Here is a 19,603-nt window from a genome sequence, read left to right as displayed (position 1 = left end):
TGTTGACACATTGTTGATCAGAAATGATGTAGAATTTCTGGAAAGCATATAGGGTTATTTGGAAAGTGTTTTCAATGAAAACCTGGATTAAGCTACTTGAGCATTGAGCATCAAGATCTATAAGGATAGATCAAAATTCTTAATGGTACTTTCAAATGAGCACATACCTTGACATGATCTTGAAGTTGTTCAAGATGGATCATTAAAAGAAGGAGTTCTTGCCTGAGTTGTAAGGTATGAAGTTAAGACTTAAAGCTCGACCACGGCAGAATAGAGAGAAAGGACGAAGGTCGTCCCCTATGCATAAGACATAGGCTCTACAGTACGCTATGCTGTGTGCCGCACCTGAAGTGTGCCTTGCCATGAGTCAGTCAAGGGGTACAAGAGTGATCCAAGAACGGATCACAGGACAGTGGTCAAAGTTATCCTTAGTAACTAGTGGACTAAGGAATTTTCTCGATTATGGAGGTGGTAAAAGAGTTCATCGTAAAGGGTTACGCCGATGCAAACTTTGACACTAATCCAGATTATTCTGAGTAGTAAACTGGATTCGTATAGTAGAACAGTTATTTGGAATAGCTCCAAATAGAACATGGTAGCTGCATCAAGGAGATGACATAGAGATTTGTGAAGCACACACGGATCTGAAAGGTTCAGACCCGTTGACTAAAACCTCTCTCACAAGCAACATGATCAAACCCAGAACTCTTTGGGTGTTAGTCACATGGCCATGTGACCTGTGAGTGTTAATCACATGGCGATGTGAACTAGATTATTGACTCTAGTGCAAGTGGGAGACTGTTGGAAATATGCCCTAGAGGCAATAATAAATTGATTATTATTATATTTCCTTGTTCATGATAATCGTTTATTATCCATGCTATAATTGTATTGACAGGAAACTCAGATACATGTGTGGATACATAGACAACACCATGTCCCTAGTAAGCCTCTAGTTGACTAGCTCGTTGATCAATAGATGGTTACGGTTTCCTAACCATGGACATTGGATGTCGTTGATAACGGGATCACATCATTAGGAGAATGATGTGATGGACAACACCCAATCCTAAGCCTAGCACAAGATCATGTAGTTCGTATGCTAAAGCTTTTCTAATGTCAAGTATCATTTCCTTAGACCATGAGATTGTGAAACTCCCGGATACTGTAGGAGTGCTTTGGGTGTACCAAACGTCACAAACGTAACTGGGTGACTATAAAGGTGCACTACAGGTATCTCCGAAAGTGTCTGTTGGGTTGGCATGAATCGAGACTGGGATTTGTCACTCCGTGTAAGCGGAGAGGTATCTCTGGGCCCACTCGGTAGGACATCATCATAATGTGCACAATGTGATCAAGGAGTTGATCACGGGATGATGTGTTACGGAACGAGTAAAGAGACTTGCCGGTAACGAGATTGAACAAGGTATCGGGATACCGACGATCGAATCTCGGGCAAGTATCGTACCGATAGACAAAGGGAATTGAATACGGGATTGATTAAGTCCTTGACATCGTGGTTCATCCGATGAGATCATCGTGGAACATGTGGGGGCCAACATGGGTATCCAGATCCCGCTGTTGGTTATTGACCGGAGATCGTCTCGGTCATGTCTGCATGTCACCCGAACCCGTAGGGTCTACACACTTAAGGTTCGATGACGCTAGGGTTATAAAGGAAGTTTGTATGTGGTTACCGAATGTTGTTCGGAGTCCCGGATGAGATCCCGGACGTCACGAGGAGTTCCGGAATGGTCTGGAGGTAAAGATTTATATATGGGAAGTCCTGTTTTGGTTACCGGAAGAGTTTCGGGGTTTATCGGTAATGTACCGGGACCACCGGGAGGGTCCCGGGGGTCCACCAAGTGGGGCCACCTGCCCCGGGGGGGCCACATGGGCTGTAGGGAGTGTTCCTTGGCCTACATGGGCCAAGGGCACCAGCCCCACTAAGGCCCATGCGCCTAAGAGGTGGAAAGGGGGCAAACCCTACGGGATATGGGCCTTAGGGCCCATATTGGTGCGCCTCCCTCTCCTCTCCCCCTCTTGGCCGCCACCCTTGATCCCCATCTAGGGCTGCCGCCCCCCTAGGTGTAGGAACCCTAGAGGGGGCGCAGCCCCTCCCCTTCCCTATATATATGAGGCATAGGGCTGCCCATAAGACACGCGATTCGATCTCTCGTTGGTGCAGCCCTGCATCTCTCTCTCCCTCCTCTTCTGTGGTGCTTGGCGAAGCCCTGCAGGATTGCCATGCTCCTCCACCACCACCACGCTGTTGTGCTGCTGCTGGATGGAGTCTTCCTCAACCTCTCCCTCTCTCCTTGCTGGATCAAGGCATGGGAGACGTCACCGGGCTGTACGTGTGTTGAACGCGGATGTGCCGTGCGTTCGGCACTTGGTCATCGGTGATTTGAGTCACGACGAGTATGACCCCATCAACCCCGTTCACTTGAACGCTTCCGCTTAGCGATCTACAAGGGTATGTAGATGCACTCTCCTTCCCCTCGTTGCTGGTTTCTCCATAGATAGATCTTGGTGACACGTAGGAAAATTTTGAATTTCTTCTACGTTCCCCAACAGCGGCCCGGACCGACATTACGCGTATGCTTACGCGAGACTGGTTCTACCGACGTGCTTTGCACACTGGTGGCTGGCGGGTGTCAGTTTCTCCAACTTTAGTTGAACCGAGTGTGGCTACGCCCGGTCCTTGCGAAGGTTAAAACAGCACCAACTTGACAAACTATCGTTCTGGTTTTGATGCGTAGGTAAGTTTGGTTCTTGCTAAGCCCGTAGCAGCCACGTAAAACTTGCAACAACAAAGTAGAGGACGTCTAACTTGTTTTTGTAGGGCATGTTGTGATGTAATATGGTCAAGACGTGATGAGATATAAGTTGTTGTATGAGATGATCATGTTTTGTTGAAGTTATCGGCAACTGGCAAAAGCCTTATGGTCGTCTCTTTATTGCATAAGATGCAACGCCAAATAATTGCTTTACTTTATCGCTATGCGATAGCAATAGTTGCAAGAGCAATAGTTGGCGAGACGTCCACGTGACGACACATTGATATAGATCAAGATGATGAAGATCATGGTGTCATGCCGGTGACGATAGAGATCATGACAGTACTTTGGAGATGGAGATCAAAGGCGCAAGATGATGATGGCCATATCATGTCACATATTTTGATTGCATATGATGTTTATCTTTTATACATCTTATTTTGCTTAGTTTGACGGTAGCTTTTTAAGATGATCTCTCACTAATTATCAAGAGGTGTTCTCCCTGAGTATGCACCGTTGCGAAAGTTCTTCGTGCTGAGACACCACGTGATGATCGGGTGTGATAGGCTCTACGTTCAAATACAATGGGTGCAAAACAGTTGCACCCACGGAATACTCTGGTTAAACTTGACGAGCCTAGCATATACAGATATGGCCTCGGAACACGGAGACCGAAAGGTCGAACGTGAATCATATAGTAGATATGATTGATGAAGCTATGTACCTAGGGTAGGGGCATGGACCTGTCCAAACTGACCTAACCAAGGACATCTCTAGAAGAAATCATGTTTCAATCGACTTGGAGGTGTTCCACTCGACAAACTCGAAGATACTCGACCAAGAAGCAACCACTCGACCAAGACCAAGTCACTCGACAGTCAGGGGACCTAAAGGCAGTCCGCATGCTAACGGTCGGTTATTAAGTAGCTTTTATGGTCATCATAGCACTTTATTACTAGCGTTACCAGTAATGCCCTGCCTTAATGTACATTGAACCCTTTGTAACGTGGGCTGGCTGGGGTCCTGGCGCACTCTATATAAGCCACCCCCCTCCTCCGAGACAAGGGTTCTCACCCCTGTAATTCATACACACATAATCCAGTCGACCGCCTCCGGGCTCCGAGACGTAGGGCTATTACTTCCTCCGAGAAGGGCCTGAACTCGTAAACCTTGCGTGCTTACAACTTCTCCATAGCTAAGATATTGCCTCTCCATACTTACCCCCCTACACTACTGTCAGACATAGAACCACGACAGTTGGTGCCCACCGTGGGGCCGGTGTTTTAGCGTTTTGTTGGAGGAGTTGCGATCTTTTCCAACCTGAATCATCATGGTTTTCGGCGGAGTTTTGGTCGAGGGCCGCGAGATCCGTCTCGGCGCGCTCACGTTCATCGCCGACGAGTCCGCTTGGCTTCAGGAGGCTCCGCTCGACGTGGACGCACTCCCTGTCCGCGGGGCAACGCACTTTAGCACGTGCGTCTGCGGCGTTCTCCTGCGGCAACGGTCGACCCCCTACCAGTCAGCTCCTGTGTTGTCCTCCCTCCCTGTTTCCCGCCGGCGCAAGCGCTCCGGTCGGTCAAGACTTCAGCTGTGGGTGAGACACGCGGTGGCAAGCTAGTCGGCCACCCCTCAAGTCGCGGCGATCGAGCCCGACGAATCCCTCTACGGCCTGTTCGACCTGTCGACTGGCTCCGCAGAGACAGCATCCGAGTGCAACAGCAGTTATCCGGCGGCGGAGGTTCTGATGGTCGATGGACCGCCCAGTCCTCCCGGTTTTCCCCGCACCGACGGAGGCGTGGGTGGAGGCGACACGTCGCGTCCCCATGAGGAATATCTTCCCGAGCCTCTCATGTCGCTGCAGAGAGAAGAACTTCGCCGCCGGAACATGGATGCACTGCACACTCCTATCGTTGGAGAAACCCCCGAGGCTCGTGCCTTGGAAGACGCGCGCCTGGCAAACTTGGCCGAGCGCACTCGACTGGAGAACCTCCAGCGAGCACTCGACGAGCGTGCGCGACAACGGGTTCTCGAATCCAGTCGACGTCAGCTCTTCCCACCCCCGCAGGTATATCGAACTCCGATTCAGAATTTAGCAGCTGCAGCCCGTATAGCAGAGTCGATTCAGCCTTCCTAGTCGGAGGCTGGCAGAGGCTTGCTGCAGATCAGAGCATTACTCCGGGCAGCAGGAGACCAGAATTCCGCTGTTTCTCAGTCGCGGAACAGGATTCACAGCACATCCGTTGCCGCGGACACAGTCCAGTCGGCTCAAAGCCCAAGATCGCCCCCAAGGCGTGAAGGACGTGGGGACCGGCGTAATCAGTATGGGAACCATGACCAATATGATCACCGATTCGATTGTGATGATCGACTTTGAGTGCCCACCCCTCCCCCGAGGAGCGGGTCGTATGCGCCTCGACAACAGGATGACAGGTGCCCTCGTAGTGTTGGGCGAAGGATTCCAGTCGACTCCAGGGTGCCAGGCTTTGATGCGAGATCCATTCTCGTTCAAGGTTTGGTCAACAGGAACAGAGCTCACCGGGAAGGACACGATAGAGATGCTCCTGCCAGCAGCAGAGCACATGTTTCGGGGCCAGAGTGCTTTAGTAGAGCCATCAGGGCCGCTGTGATTCCTCCCAACTTCAGGTTGGCGACTGGAGTCAGCAAGTTCACTGGCGAGTCCAAGCCCGATACTTGGCTTGAAAACTACCGAGTGGCCGTCCAGATTAGCGGCGGCAATGATGAAGTGGCCATGAAACACCTGCCTCTCATGTTGGAGGGCTCGGCCAGAGCATGGCTGAACCAGTTAGCACCCAGCAGCATTTACACTTGGGAAGATCTCGCCCGAGTGTTTGTCACCACATTTGAAGGAACATGCAACAGGCCGGCAGGGCTGACGGAACTGTGGTCTTGCGTGCAGAAGCCGAATGAAACCTTGAGGGATTACATTCAGAGATGGATCACGTTGCATCACACGGTAGAGAATGTGCCTGACCACCAAGCAGTCTGTGCCTTCAAAGAAGGCGTCAAGTACAGATAACTGAATCTGAAATTCGGACGGACCGGAGATATGTCTCTGAACCGGATGATGGAGATTGCCACCAAGTACGCTAATGGTGAAGATGAGGATCGACTCAGGAGTGGCAAGCTCAAATCAGTCGCCCAAGAAACCGGAGGAAATCCCAATCGGAAACAGAAGCGGAAAGCCGAGCCGGCTGCTCCTGGGGAAGCCTTAGCTGTAACCCAAGGAAAGTTTAAATGGAAACCTAAAGGACCTTGGAACCCCAAGAAAGTTAAAGACCATGACGGAAATGATGTGTTGGATTTGCCATGTCTCGTCCACACCAAGAAAGATGAAGAGGGTAATTTCATTTACCCGAAACATACCACTCGACAGTGTCGACTCTTGATCCAGCAGTTCCAGGGCAAGCAGCCCAAAGATAAGGAAAAGGAGTCGGACAAAATTGAGGACAAGGAAGATAGTGATGACGGATACCCTCAGGTCAATTCCACTCTGATGATTTTTGCTGATGTTGAAAGCAAAAGTCGACTGAAAGTTATCAACCGAAAGGTGAATATGGTTGCTCCGGCGACACCCAGTTATCTGAAGTGGTCTCAGACAGCCATAAGATTCGACCGGTCCGATCACCCAATGCACATCGCCACCCCTGGGAGGCAAGCTTTGGTGGTCGACCCAGTTGTTGAAGGCACTCGACTGACCAAAGTCCTGATGGATGGTGGCAGTGGTTTGAACATATTATATGCTGAGACGTTGAAAGGGATGGGCATTCCGATGTCCAGACTCAGTGCCAGCAACATGAGTTTCCATGGAGTCATTCCTGGGAAGAAGGCTTAATCACTCGGCCAGATTGCTCTTGATGTGGTTTTTGGTGATTCCAAGAATTACCGCAAAGAAAAGTTGACATTTGAAGTTGTAGACTTCCAGAGTGCCTACCACGCTATTTTGGGCAGGCCGGCTTATGCACGCTTCATGGCCCGACCATGTTATGTGTATCTCAAATTGAAGATCCCTGGCCCCAAAGGTGTGATCACTATTACGGGCAATCGGAAGAAAGCGAAAGAATGTTTTCAGAAAGGTTCGAAGATCACCGATGCTCAGATGGCAGTGGTGGAGTTGCAGGAATACCAGAAGACTGAAGACCCGAGTGATTTGTTGTGAGCCAAGAAGCCCGTTATAGAATCAGCTTTTCAGTCGACTGGCGATACGAAGACAGCTCACATCCACCCGACCGACCCCAGCACTGCTCCAACTCATATCTCGACAACACTCAACTCCAAATAGGAAGAAGCGCTCATCCAGTTCCTCCGTGAGAACTGGGACATTTTCGCATGGAAGCCTTCTGACATGCTGGGTGTTCCCAGGGAGCTGGCTGAGCACCGCCTAAGAGTCGACTCAAAAGTAAAACCTGTCAAGGAACATCTCCGACGGTCCGCCTTCCAGAAGAGAAAGGCCATTGGCGAGGAGGTGGCTTGGCTCTTAGCAGCGGAGTTCATCCGAGAAATCTACCACTCCGAGTGGCTCGCCAACGTTGTTATGGTCCCCAAGAAGGAAAAGTCACTTCGCATGTGCATTGACTTTAAACATATCAATTGGGCCTGCCCGAAAGATCATTTTCCTCTCCCCCGCATCGATCATGTGAGCGACTGTCTTTTTTAGACACCTATTCCGGGTACCATCAGATCCGTCTGTATGGACCTGACGAGATCAAAACAGCCTTCATCACTCCATTCGGGTGCTTCTGTTATGTTACCATGCCGTTCGGCCTCAAGAATGCCGGAGCCACATTCATGAGGATGATTTAGAAGTGTGGAGGCGTACATGGATGACATTGTGGTCATGTCACGGAAGGGTTCCGACCTGCTGACTGACCTTGCTGAAACCTTTGCCAACCTCAGGAGGTATGATATCAAGCTTAATCCATCAAAGTGCACATTCGGAGTTCCTGGCGGAAAATTACTCAGTTTTCTCATTTCTGAACGGGGAATCGACGCCAATCCAGAAAAAGTCGGTACTATACTCCGAATGAAAAGTCCTGTGCGAGTGCACGACGTCCAGAAGCTTAATGGTTGCTTGGCCGCCCTAAGTCGATTCATATCTCGTCTCGGTGAAAATGCATTGCCTCTCTATCGATTGGTGAAGAAGTCCGAGAAGTTCGAGTGGACTCCTGAAGCTGATGCAGCGTTTGCAGAGCTCAAAGCTCTGCTCTCCACCCAGCCGGTGCTTGCTGCCCCAATCAGCAAGGAGCCTTTGCTGCTTTACATTGCAGCCACAGGACAAGTCGTTAGTACGGTACTTACGGTCGAGCGGGAAGAAGAAGGAAAAACCTTCAAAGTTCAGCGCCCAGTATATTATATTTCTGAAGTCTTGACCCCATCGAAGCAAAGATATCCTCATTATTAGAAGCTTGTATATGGGATTTATATGACCACAAAGAAAGTTGCTCACTACTTCTCTGATCATTCCATTACAGTCGTCAGTGACGCTCCATTCTCAGAGATCCTACATAACAGGGATGCAACTGGTCGAGTGGTAAAATGGGCGATTGAACTCCTTCCTCTAGATATCAAGTTTGAGGCAAAGAAAGCTATCAAGTCCCAGGCAATCGCAGATTTCGTCGCCGAGTGGATTGAACAGCAACTGCCGACTCAGGTTCACTCGGAGCATTGGACCATGTTCTTCGACGGCTCCAAGATGCTGAATGGTTCCGGTGCCAGAGTGGTGTTGGTCTCCCCCAGAGGAGATAAACTCAGATATGTTCTTCAAATCCACTTTGATTCCTCCAATAACGAGGCAGAATACGAAGCGCTTTTATATGGGTTGCGCATGGCCATTTCACTCGGCGTCCGTCGCCTCATGGTCTATGGCGACTCAGATTTCGTGGTTAATCAGGTGATGAAGGAATGGTATGTCAGAAGTCCAGCCATGACTGGTTATTGCAATGCAGTGAGAAAGCTGGAGAAGAAATCTGAGGGGTTAGAGCTTCATCACATACCCCGACTAAAAAATCAAGCAGCTGATGATCTGGCAAAAACAGGTTCCAAAAGAGAAGCCATTCCCAGCAATGTGTTTTTGGAACACATCCACACACCATCAGTTCAGGAGGATCCCTTCACTGAAGAGGCCCCGCAGCCAAAAAGTGCCACGGATCCGACTGAAGTTGAAATTCCAGCTGTGGTCGACCTGATCATGGAAGTCTTGGTCATCACTCCCGTCTGGACAGTACCGTACATCGCGTACATCCTAAGGAAAGAACTCCCAGAGGACGAAGAAGAGGCTCGACAGATCGTCCGTCGATCCAAGGCCTTTACAGTCATAAAGGGACAGTTATATAGAGAAAGCGCGACTGGGGTCAGCCAGAAGTGTATTACACCAGAAGAAGGTCAGATGATCCTTGATGATATCCACTCGGGGACCTGTGGTCATCATGCGTCCTCTCGGACCATTGTGGCTAAAGCATACCGAGCGGGATTCTACTGGCCAAGAGCCAATGAAATGGCAAAAGAGATAGTCGACAAATGTGAAGGATGTCAGTATTAATCCAATATGTCACACAAGCCCGCGTCAGCCCTGAAAACCATTCCACTCGTCTGGCCCTTCGCTGTTTGGGGGCTGGACATGGTTGGACCACTGAGAATGGGTAGGAGCGGCTTCACTCATGTACTGGTAGCAGTCGACAAGTTCACCAAATGGATTGAAGCCAAGCCTATCAAGAATCTTGATGTTTGCACTGCTATCAGTTTCATCAGAGAGTTGATATTTAGATATGGAGTTCCGCACAGCATCATCACTGACAATGGGTCAAACTTCGATTCCGACAAATTCAGGGCCTTTTGCGCCTCTCAGGGCACTCGGGTCGACTATGCTTCGGTTGCTCACCCCCAGTCGAATGGGCAAGCAGAAAGGGCAAACGGCCTAATTCTCAAAGGACTGAAACCCCGATTGATGCGCGATCCCAAGCACGCAGCAGGTGCATGGGTCGACAAGCTTCCATTAGTCCTTTGGGGATTGAGGACAACCCCGAACCGATCGACCGGAAGAACCCCATTCTTTCTGGTCTACGGAGCCGAGACAGTCTTGCCGAGTGACCTGCTTCACAACGCTCCCCGAGTCGAGCTCTACTCTGAAGATGAAGCAGAACAAGCCCGGCAGGACGTAGTCGACCTCCTGGAAGAAGAAAGAGAAATGGCCATGATCCGATCGACCATCTATCAGCAAGACTTGCGTCGATTCCATGCCAGAAACGTGAAGAGTCGAGCCTTCCAAGAAGGAGACTTAGTCCTCCGAGTGGATCAGCAGAAACCACACAAACTCGCTCCTACTTGGGAAGGCCCCTTCATAGTCACCAGAGTCCTCCGCAATGGAGCATACCACCTCTACAATGTCGATCGCCAGATTGATGAGCCGCGAGCCTGGAATGCGGAGCTCCTCTGCGCCTTTTATACTTGAATTCTCACTCGGATGAAATGTAATAAGAAAAAACTCCTGTAGTTTATTTATCAAAGACAAGAGCGTTATAATTTTCCCAGTGATTATTATTGTTTTTGTTTGCGTGAGAAATCCCCTAGTGGGTGGCTTAGCTGCGAATCCGCTTCACCTAAGTTTGTAAAAATAATTTCCTACCGAGTGGCGAGCCAGCCTCCTACTCGGGGGCTTAGCTGCGAATCTGTTTCGCCTAAGTATTTAAAAAATCCTACCGAGTGGAGAGCAACCCTCCCACTCGGGGGCTTAGCTGCAGTCCAGTACTCACCTAAGATTCTCTCACTTGGAGACTTAGCTGCAGTCCGGCACTCGCCTAAGTTTGAAAAAATCCTAACGAGTGGAGAGCAATCCTCCCACTCGGGGGCTTAGCTGCAGTCCAGTACTCGCCTAAGTTCTCTCACTTGGAGACTTAGCTGCAGTCCGGCACTCGCCTAAGTTTGAAAAAATCCTACCAAATGGAGAGCAATCCTCCCACTCGGGGGCTTAGCTGCAGTCAAGTACTCGCCTAAGTTCTCTCACTTGGAGACTTAGCTGCAGTCCGGCACTCGCCTAAGTTTGAAAAAATCCTACCGAGTGGAGAGCAATCCTCCCACTCGGGGGCTTAGCTGCAGTCCAGTACTCGCCTAAGTTCTCTCACTTGGAGACTTAGCTGCAGTCCGGCACTCGCCTATGTTTGAAAAAATCCTACCGAGTGGAGAGCAATCCTCCCACTCTGGGGCTTAGCTGCAGTCTAGTACTCACCTAAGTTCTCTCACTTGGAGACTTAGCTGCAGTCCGGCACTCGCCTAAGTTTGAAAAAATCCTACCGAGTGGAGAGCAATCCTCCCACTCGGGGGCTTAGCTGCAATCCAGTACTCGCCTAAGATTCTCTCACTTGGAGACTTAGCTGCAGTCCGGCACTCGCCTAAGTTTGAAAAAATCCTACCGAGTGGAGAGCAATCCTCCCACTTAGGGGCTTAACTCCAGTCCAGTACTCGCCTAAGTTCTCTCACTGGGAGACTTAGCTGTAGTCCGGCACTCGCCTAAGTTTGTAAAAATACTGCCGAGTGGAGAGCAATCCTCCCACTCGGGGGCTTAGCTGCAGTCCAGTACTCGCCTAAGTTCTCTCGCTTGGAGACTTAGTTGCAGTCCGGCACTCGCCTAAGTTTGAAAAAATCCTACCGAGTGGAGAGAAATCCTCCCACTCGGGGGCTTAGCTGCAGTCTAGTACTCACCTAAGTATCTGAAAATCCTACCGAGTGGTGAGCTAGCCTCCCACTTGGAGGCTTAGCTGCAGTCCAGTACTCGCCTAAGTACGAAACACATCTGAATCCTCAAGGTCGACGAGGTGCAGGTCGACTGCCACCTTCTCCGTGAGAGCTTCGCCACAAATACAATGTGTGCTCCATCCTGCTCTGCAGTAACAAGATGTAGGTCGACTACCACCTTCTCCTTCGGAGCTGAGCCAGAAATACAAAAGTTGTCTCGAATGAAGAACGATTCCCACTCGACGGGGGATTCATGAAGATATTTAACGATAAACCAAGTTCAGATAAACCCTAAACGTTCCGGACCACAGATCGAAGTGCTCGGGCTTTCAGCCCGAAAGAGTTTAACGGTTACAAAAACCACTCGGCATCCCGAGGCAAATTTAAGGTGAGGCATAAAAGTTTGTTCACTCCGCGGGAGGAGGACTAGCAGGCTCGACGAACTCGTCTAGGTCGACGCCGTCGGTGATCCGAGTGGCTACAGCAATGAAAGTCTCCATAAAAGATCAGAAGTCATGCTTCTGGGTGTTGGCGACCTTGATTGCCACTAACTTATCTTGACGCACCTCCTTGTAATGGACGCAAACCAGAGACAGGGCCACATCATCTCCACATTGGGCAGAATATTTCTTCCACTCCTGCACTCGATCAGGGATTTCGTTAAGTAGAGTCATCAGGGACTCGAGATCATTCTGGGGCGTGGTCTCTGGCCAAAGTGCCGGGTCGATCCGCGACATGGCGACCTTCAGTCGAGCCAAGTAGTCCACGACACCGTCGATGCGGGATTCCAGTCGGAGCAGATTCATGGCAGTTTCATCTTTTACGGGAGAATTGATTGGGTCCAAACCTGGCTCAATCCGCCCAGTCTCCTCCTCAAAGTTTTGGCAAAACTCTGCATTCACCATCCAAGGATAAGTCAATTTTCGTACACTGAGTCGACATAAAAAAATCAGTCGGAACAAAATGTGCACCTTCGAGCTTGATGAACAACTTCTTGGCAAGGCTCCTCAGATAGCTCTCCAGATCGTCCCTCCTGCGAGCAATGCTTTCCATCTTCTCGCCCAGGATGAGATTCTCCTTCTTCCAGCGCGAGCACTCCTTGTTGGCGTCATTCAATGCAGATTTTAGCCTGGTATTCTCTTCTTCCAACTGCCCGACCGAAGCCAGTTTCTGTTCAGCTAGAGCGGTTCTGTCGTCAGCCTCCTTTCGAGCAACATCCAAATCCTGACACTTCTTCGCCAGAGATTCTCTCAGTTTTTCTACAAAGAAATGATGCCTGATTCAGAAAGAGTAGAAGGGTACTCAAGCCTAAGACAGACTAGTCGACAAATTCGTTTTACCAGTGGCGTCGTCCTTGACCCTTTGCAGCTCTGTCTTGGCCAGCTCCAAGTCAAGGTTCAGTTGGATCTGCTGTTTCTCCAAGTCAGCAAAGTGAGCTCCAAGATCACAAGATTTCTGAAATCAATGGGGAGAAGTTATTTTTACAGCGAAAAACAACAAAGTCAATAAGTACTAAGGCTACAGTCGACTGCCCGCAGTCCACCATAACCTCGGGGACTACACCCAGTGGGTGCACTTTGCGTGCCCCCACCGGTTCTGATCCCACTCGACCGGCCCGCTGGAGTCGAGTGCAGGGAGTAAAAAAAAGAAGAGAGAAAGAACTCAGACCACAGTCGACTGCCAGCAGTCGACTGCGGTCTCGGGGACTACACCCAGTGGGTGCACTCAGCGTGCCCCCACCGGTTCTAACCCCACTCGACCAGACTGAGTGGAAGAGACAAACTATCAGTTCGGTTTACACTCAATAAAATACAAAGACTACAGTCGATTGCCCGCAGTCCACCGTAGTCTCGGGGACTACAACCAGTGGGTGCACTCAGCGTGCCCCCACTAATTCAAAGTTCAATCAACGCACCTGGTGGGTGTACTAACGCAAAGATTTTCGGAAAGAGTCTTCAGATATCATATCCTAACAGAACAAGTGGCGACCAACTAACCTGAACGTTGCTTTGGAGAGCCGAGCTGGCGTCGTAGGCAGCCTGACTGGTGTCCCGCACCATCTTCATCTTCTCCATCATGACGCCCGCCTGATCAATTTATAGAGAGAGAAAATATGCAAACTTTATTAAAAAGCATGAACACTTTTAAAACAACATAAAAATTAAAGCACGGTCAATTTATATAAACAATTAATATTTTCTTACAAACCTGTATTTTTTGGAATTATATGATAATCTGTTTAAATATACGCATTTTCTTTACATTGATACTTTATTTAACATGCAAACACTTTTTAATTTTTTTACAAATAATTCGTAATTTAATTTCATGGTTTTCGAAATATTATTAGGTGAGCATTTTTAGTCTAATTTCTTTTATTTATAGGTACATTATTTATTTATTACTCCCACCGATCAATAATCCGTTCAATAATAAGTGTCGCAACTTTCAACTATGGTTGAACTAATCTTAATTCAAAACTGCAACATTTATTTAGGTTCGGAGGGAGTAGAATATACATTTTATATATAAATTTCGAAAAAATGAAAAAAACTAACATTAATTGCAGCCCACGATCATGTTCTGCTATAGGCATATAAATTGTAAGAAATCTACGGAGACATGAGACTCCACGTCCGTAAACCTTTTTCTAGATTAAAATTCTTAATTTATGTCACTTATTTTTTAGACTACTTACGTTACTTAGCTAAAAGATATAAAGTGTGCGTATGCTTGTATGCGATGAATTGATTTGTAGGCGGGTGGCTAGCAGCGCAGACCTGTTAAACTGAGGTCAATGGGTCCAATGCCACACATGTACACTAGATAAGGGCCTTTTATGTGAGAAAAAAATACGAGGTTTTCTTTTTTGCAAAAAGAACGCACCACCTGCCCCCCTTACTATGCAATCACTGACGGTGGGCCCTAAGCCACGTTGACATGCCTCATCACCGGTTCCATCGTATACAACCGCGATTAGCACCATATTTGTACGCTGAAGCTAAGTTTTTGCAACATTTTAATATACACCACAAGTTCTAGCACTAAAGTGACCGTTTGCGTAAGTTCTAGCACCACCAGTGTAATTGACTCATTAATAGTACTTTTCACGTGTAGGCAACAATATATTTTTTCTTTTGCGAAAAGACGACAATAATTATGTACTGTACGACTTAACGTCAATGTATAATACACATTCATGAATTCTCCTAAAAATTTTGTGTCCCTCTAATGAATTAATAAAATTGTTCCATGCCTATTTATAAGAATTGTCTACTGTATTCTGATATTATGATCATTTTTTTTCTAATAGGTTGCAAATAGAAGTTGGACTTATCCCTTAGTATCTTCTGACATTTTCATCTGTTTCTAGGATATGAGCTAAAATAAAACATAATTCCTTAAATATATTTTTTGAAATGTTTAGACCTTATTTGACTTACATATACATCAAAATGGCACTACCCCCAATGAGCACACATAAATACATTTAAACCGTAGGAAATATTAAATAATCTCTAAAATTATTCAAACTCCTACAAAACAAAATATATGTATTATAGTACATGTGAAAATTCTATAGGAGTAAAAAAAGAACATCACATGAATAGAACTCGAAGCTGAGACATGAATTTTAAGCGGTTAACATCTTCCCACTTGGCAACTTGTATTTTTAAAATGTTTAACAGTTTTTGAAATAAAATTCAAACATGTATTTTGAAAAAAATTCACCATGTATTTAAAAAATCAACGTGTATTTTAAAATGTTATGGGTGCATACAGAAAATATATTGCGTCCTTTATATCTTTATTCTATTTTCATTAGTTGTACTTCGAAGAGGAAAGCAGGAATTTTTTCCAAAATTTATGTGAATTTACAAAAATGTAAGAAAAATTTCTATATCTTCATTAAGAATTTATGTACCACAAGCACATAGAATTATTGTTTCTCAGTTATATGAATCATCCTTAGAGATGTTTTCATTTGTAAACAATGCACAGTCCAACTTTGCTCACATCATTTGAAAATTTTCTATCAAGATTACTCATCCAAAATATGATTGCATGACAAATAATTGATTTCGCACCACTTTTAGATATTTTTATAATTTTTGTCCAGATAGGTTGCACATAGAAGTTTGACTGTGCCTAGCAAATCATTGATCTTATCATCTATTTTCGGGATATGAACTATATCGAATATATGTTCTTAAATATAGTTTTTTGTAAAACATTTCAGCCTTATTAGGGACCTATGTAGTTCAAATTGAAATTAATTTCAATAAACACGTGGAAATTCATTTTAACTATAGAAAATGTCAAATTAGTGGAGAATTTTGTTGAATGTCCTAGAAAATAAAATATATGTATTATATCACATGGGAAAAATATTCCGTTGCTTGTATGTGGGATACTTTTATTATTTTATCAAACACATGTACATTGATACAATTATTTCGCCAACATATTCCGTTGCTTGAATTTAATTATAGTTTTATCACATGTTAGTTTCAGGTAGATTTTCCTTATATAAAAATCGCACGTTCAATTAAAAAGTACTACAAAATTTAGCTCATCTAACTGATTTATGTGGAACCCACTGGAATACCAAATTGTGAACGTTTAGTTTTTCTATATACCAATTCTGCTAAGACGTGCTATATTTTTCTATCATGGGATTTGTTTTTGGCTTTGCCATAATTGTTTTATTCGTGAGTCTCTGTATGTCTCATGCACCGATCGTGATTCTAGTCTAGACTGTACTCTTTATTTTGTTGGAAATGTTAACGCCCACACGTGTGGGTGTTGACCATTTCGATCACACGCATCCATCACTGTCTAGTACTATATGCACGAATTTTGACACAATCTGGCTAATTTTCTATGCCACGTAGGACAAGGCGTGTGTGTGATGTGTGACATAGTTCGCCCACACATTCGTTTTACCACACGGAGGGGCCGGTGTGCAGGCGTTTAGCAGTTCACCCACACACCAGTTTTCAGTCATGCACAAGGGCTAGTGTGTGGGCATTTGCCATCTTGCCCACACGCCCGTCTCCTTTCCCACACGTAAGCTGCTAGTTGCCATGTGTTTTTGCAGCGCACATGGCAACTGTCGCTAGTGTGCTTTATAAGCAGGTGGCAACTATCTTTTTTTACCCGAGTTGCCATGTGTTTTTGCAGGATACACGGCAACTGCCTAGTGTGCACGTAAGCAGATGTCAACTGTCTTTTACCGAGTTGCCGTGTGTTTTTACATGGTACATGGCAACTGCCCCAATGTGCACGTACATGGCAACTGCCCTAACGTGCACGTAAGCAGATGGCAACTCTTCCTTTTTACATGGCAACTGCCCTAGCATGCTTGTGAGCACATGGCAATTCTCTCAACTGCCTAGTGTTAGTATGTGGCAACTCGTAAAGTTATGAAATCATGGCAACTACATTAGATCAGACCATACATGGCAACTGCAGTTGAGCAACCATGGCAACTGCAGTTGTCCGACATGGCAACCGTAGTTCAGTGACATGGCAACTGCAGATAAACGAACATGGACGAGGGTCTGGACCATGGCAACTGCGGGCGCGCGATGGGCATCACGCGTCGCGTGCGGGGCGAGAAGGGTACGAGGCCTGACATACGGGCGTGTGGGCGTTATCAACTTCGCCCACACGCACGCGTGTGAGAGGGTTCAGGAAGGAAAAAAAGATGTATGTGGGCATTAGTTGTTTTTCCCACACGTAGGTGTGTGGGCTGATTGCTGTCCATGCCATAAGAGGCGTGTGGCACAACTATCCGATACACCACACGTGTGGCAGTTATCGGGATCCTATTTTATTTTTCTTTACATGGAAGAGTCCGTGTACGGTTCAGGAGACCAAATTTTGCTTTGGATGGATGAGTCCGTGTACGATTCAGAAGAATCTTGTATATGTCCGGTTTAGTAAACCAAATTTTTTGGTACAATGTGGCCCGTTTCTGATTCGCGTTGTAATTAGCTATCACAAATAAAAAAAATTGTTTAGCCATATAGGAAATGCATGCGTAAGTATGTGGTCATGAATATTGATATCTTTTTTCACCAGATATTTCTTTCCTAGTCTTGCTACATCCGGACTCCTATATGCCTTTTATGCAAAGACACGTGACCACAGGAAAGTTCAATATGCATGTTATATACGTAATAGATAGATGGTTTTTGCAAGTTACTCGACAAAGGCTGCCTTAATTTTTTATTGAGGCAACAAAGGCTGTCTTAATTAGTTATTTTTTAAGGGGACCTTAATTAGTTATTCAAACAATAGAAACAAAATACTTGAAATTTTGGGCCGGCCTCTTTGCCAACAAAGGCCCTGTAGGGTTTCCAGCAGAATTGGCAATCCAGCCTGAGGGGAAACTCGCGTTGTGATTGGTTAGTCCAACTGTCCCACGGATCGCCAATATCAACCATCCGATCTGCCGAGATCCAATGGCAAGCAATGCTACCCCTATTTCTGGTCTCTTCTTCCTCCCACCAACAAGCCGCCGGCTTCTCATGCACAGAAGAGAAAAGAACTCGTTGACACCCATGTGGATCTCGGCCAGCTTCTCCCTTCCCTCCAGACCCTCCACCCTCCCCCAACCACGGACACCGCCCTCACCTTCTCATCCACAGGCATCTTGCCCTCTGCTTCTCGCAAGTGCCTTGATGGAGCGTAGATTTGGCATCTGGCCTCCCTCAATGGTGGCCACGTCTGCCGCCGCGGTGACATCCTTGTCCCCTGAGGAGGGGACGCCCCTGGGCCGCCTGGTGTGGGGCTGTTCCGACTCACCGGCGGAGAACGGCGTCGTTCTGTATGCTACCACTAATTCCAAGAAGTGTGGCGGTCTCTTCTCCCTAGCGACGGCGGCTGGAGGCTCTGGTGCCAACTAAATGGCTCGCCATTGAGCCGCGGTGGAGGCGCACTATTGCTGGTCAACCCGCGTGCGTGCACGAAGTCTACAGAGCATCCATGGTACGGGGCAGAGTCTTACTCATTACTTCTCTCCACCACCACACATTCAGTTTCAGTATATAGAGGAATGACTTGGGTTATGCCAACTTGTATTGTCTTTTCTAAACAGAACTTCTCCTTGTCTGGACTTCCACGGTTGAGATGTGATTTGTGGAGGACCACCGGCGAGCGCGGCGGCGCAGAACACAGGCGGTTGCCATCGCTGTACACGCGTCGGTGCCGTCTCGAAGTTTTGGGCTATTTGTTCTGCGGCGATCTCCTCTCTGGTTGGCGTCTCGACGGCTACAGGTTTCCAGATCGGCGGCACAAGGACCTGCAAGTCTTTTGTGCAGAAGTTCCAGGACACGTGCATCTCTGATTCTTTCTCGTGGGTTCATGTATGCAGCGACTTGTTTTATTTTTATGTTATGTGGGACCTGTTTTGGTATTGTTCCTGGATATGAGTTCTCTTTATGTATTTTTTTTCTTTATGATATGAGCATATATTTAGAGGAAAAAGGTTATGGATTAAAAATGTTAATGGACTGAATAATATTCTAATGGTTTGGACTGGGCTAAAGACGTTTTGGGTTGAGCTGATTAGCAGGCCAAAGCCCTAATTGGGCTGACTACCACACCATCCACAACAAAAGTTGGTGGGCCAAAACTTACTAACTACCACATGGCCTACAACAGAAATTAGTGGGTCAAAACTCTAATTGGGCCGACTACCTTATGGGCCGCCACATCAGATGATGATGTGGCAAGCATGTTAACGCCGTTATCATCACCTCAGTTAAGTGCTGTCAAAAGTGAGCTGTGACGGTCTAAAACCGTCATGGATCCATGACGGTTTTGGCAATCCGTTAAGGAGCGCATGATAGTTAAATTATGACGCAATATACATGACGAATTTTAAATCCGTCATGGATGACCTACCATGATGGTTTTGTGCACATATGTGACACAATGTATCCGTCATGGATTAACACATTTCTTGTAGTGAGTTGATACGTCCATTTTGCATCATGCTTTTATATCGATATTTATTGCATTATGGGCTGTTATTACACATTATGTCACAATACTTATGCCTATTCTCT

At 46.9% G+C, this 19,603-nt stretch overlaps 1 long non-coding RNA gene across 1 annotated transcript; it reads left to right on the top strand.

The window, feature by feature from the left end:
* The first annotated feature begins 18,002 nt into the window (after window positions 1-18,002).
* LOC147973932 (uncharacterized) lies at window positions 18,003-18,986 on the top strand. The gene is made up of 2 exons (XR_015603710.1): window positions 18,003-18,521; window positions 18,631-18,986. It is a non-coding gene; the product is annotated as an uncharacterized LOC147973932 (long non-coding RNA).
* The last annotated feature ends 617 nt before the right edge of the window (window positions 18,987-19,603 follow it).

Source organism: Triticum urartu, chromosome 5A (assembly GCF_056163025.1).
Source record: "Triticum urartu cultivar PI428250 chromosome 5A, HENAU_Tu73, whole genome shotgun sequence".
In the NCBI taxonomy this organism is placed as follows: domain Eukaryota; kingdom Viridiplantae; phylum Streptophyta; class Magnoliopsida; order Poales; family Poaceae; genus Triticum; species Triticum urartu.
The sequence above is the reverse complement of the archived record's forward strand: the minus strand, read 5'-3'. Positions and strand labels throughout refer to the sequence as shown.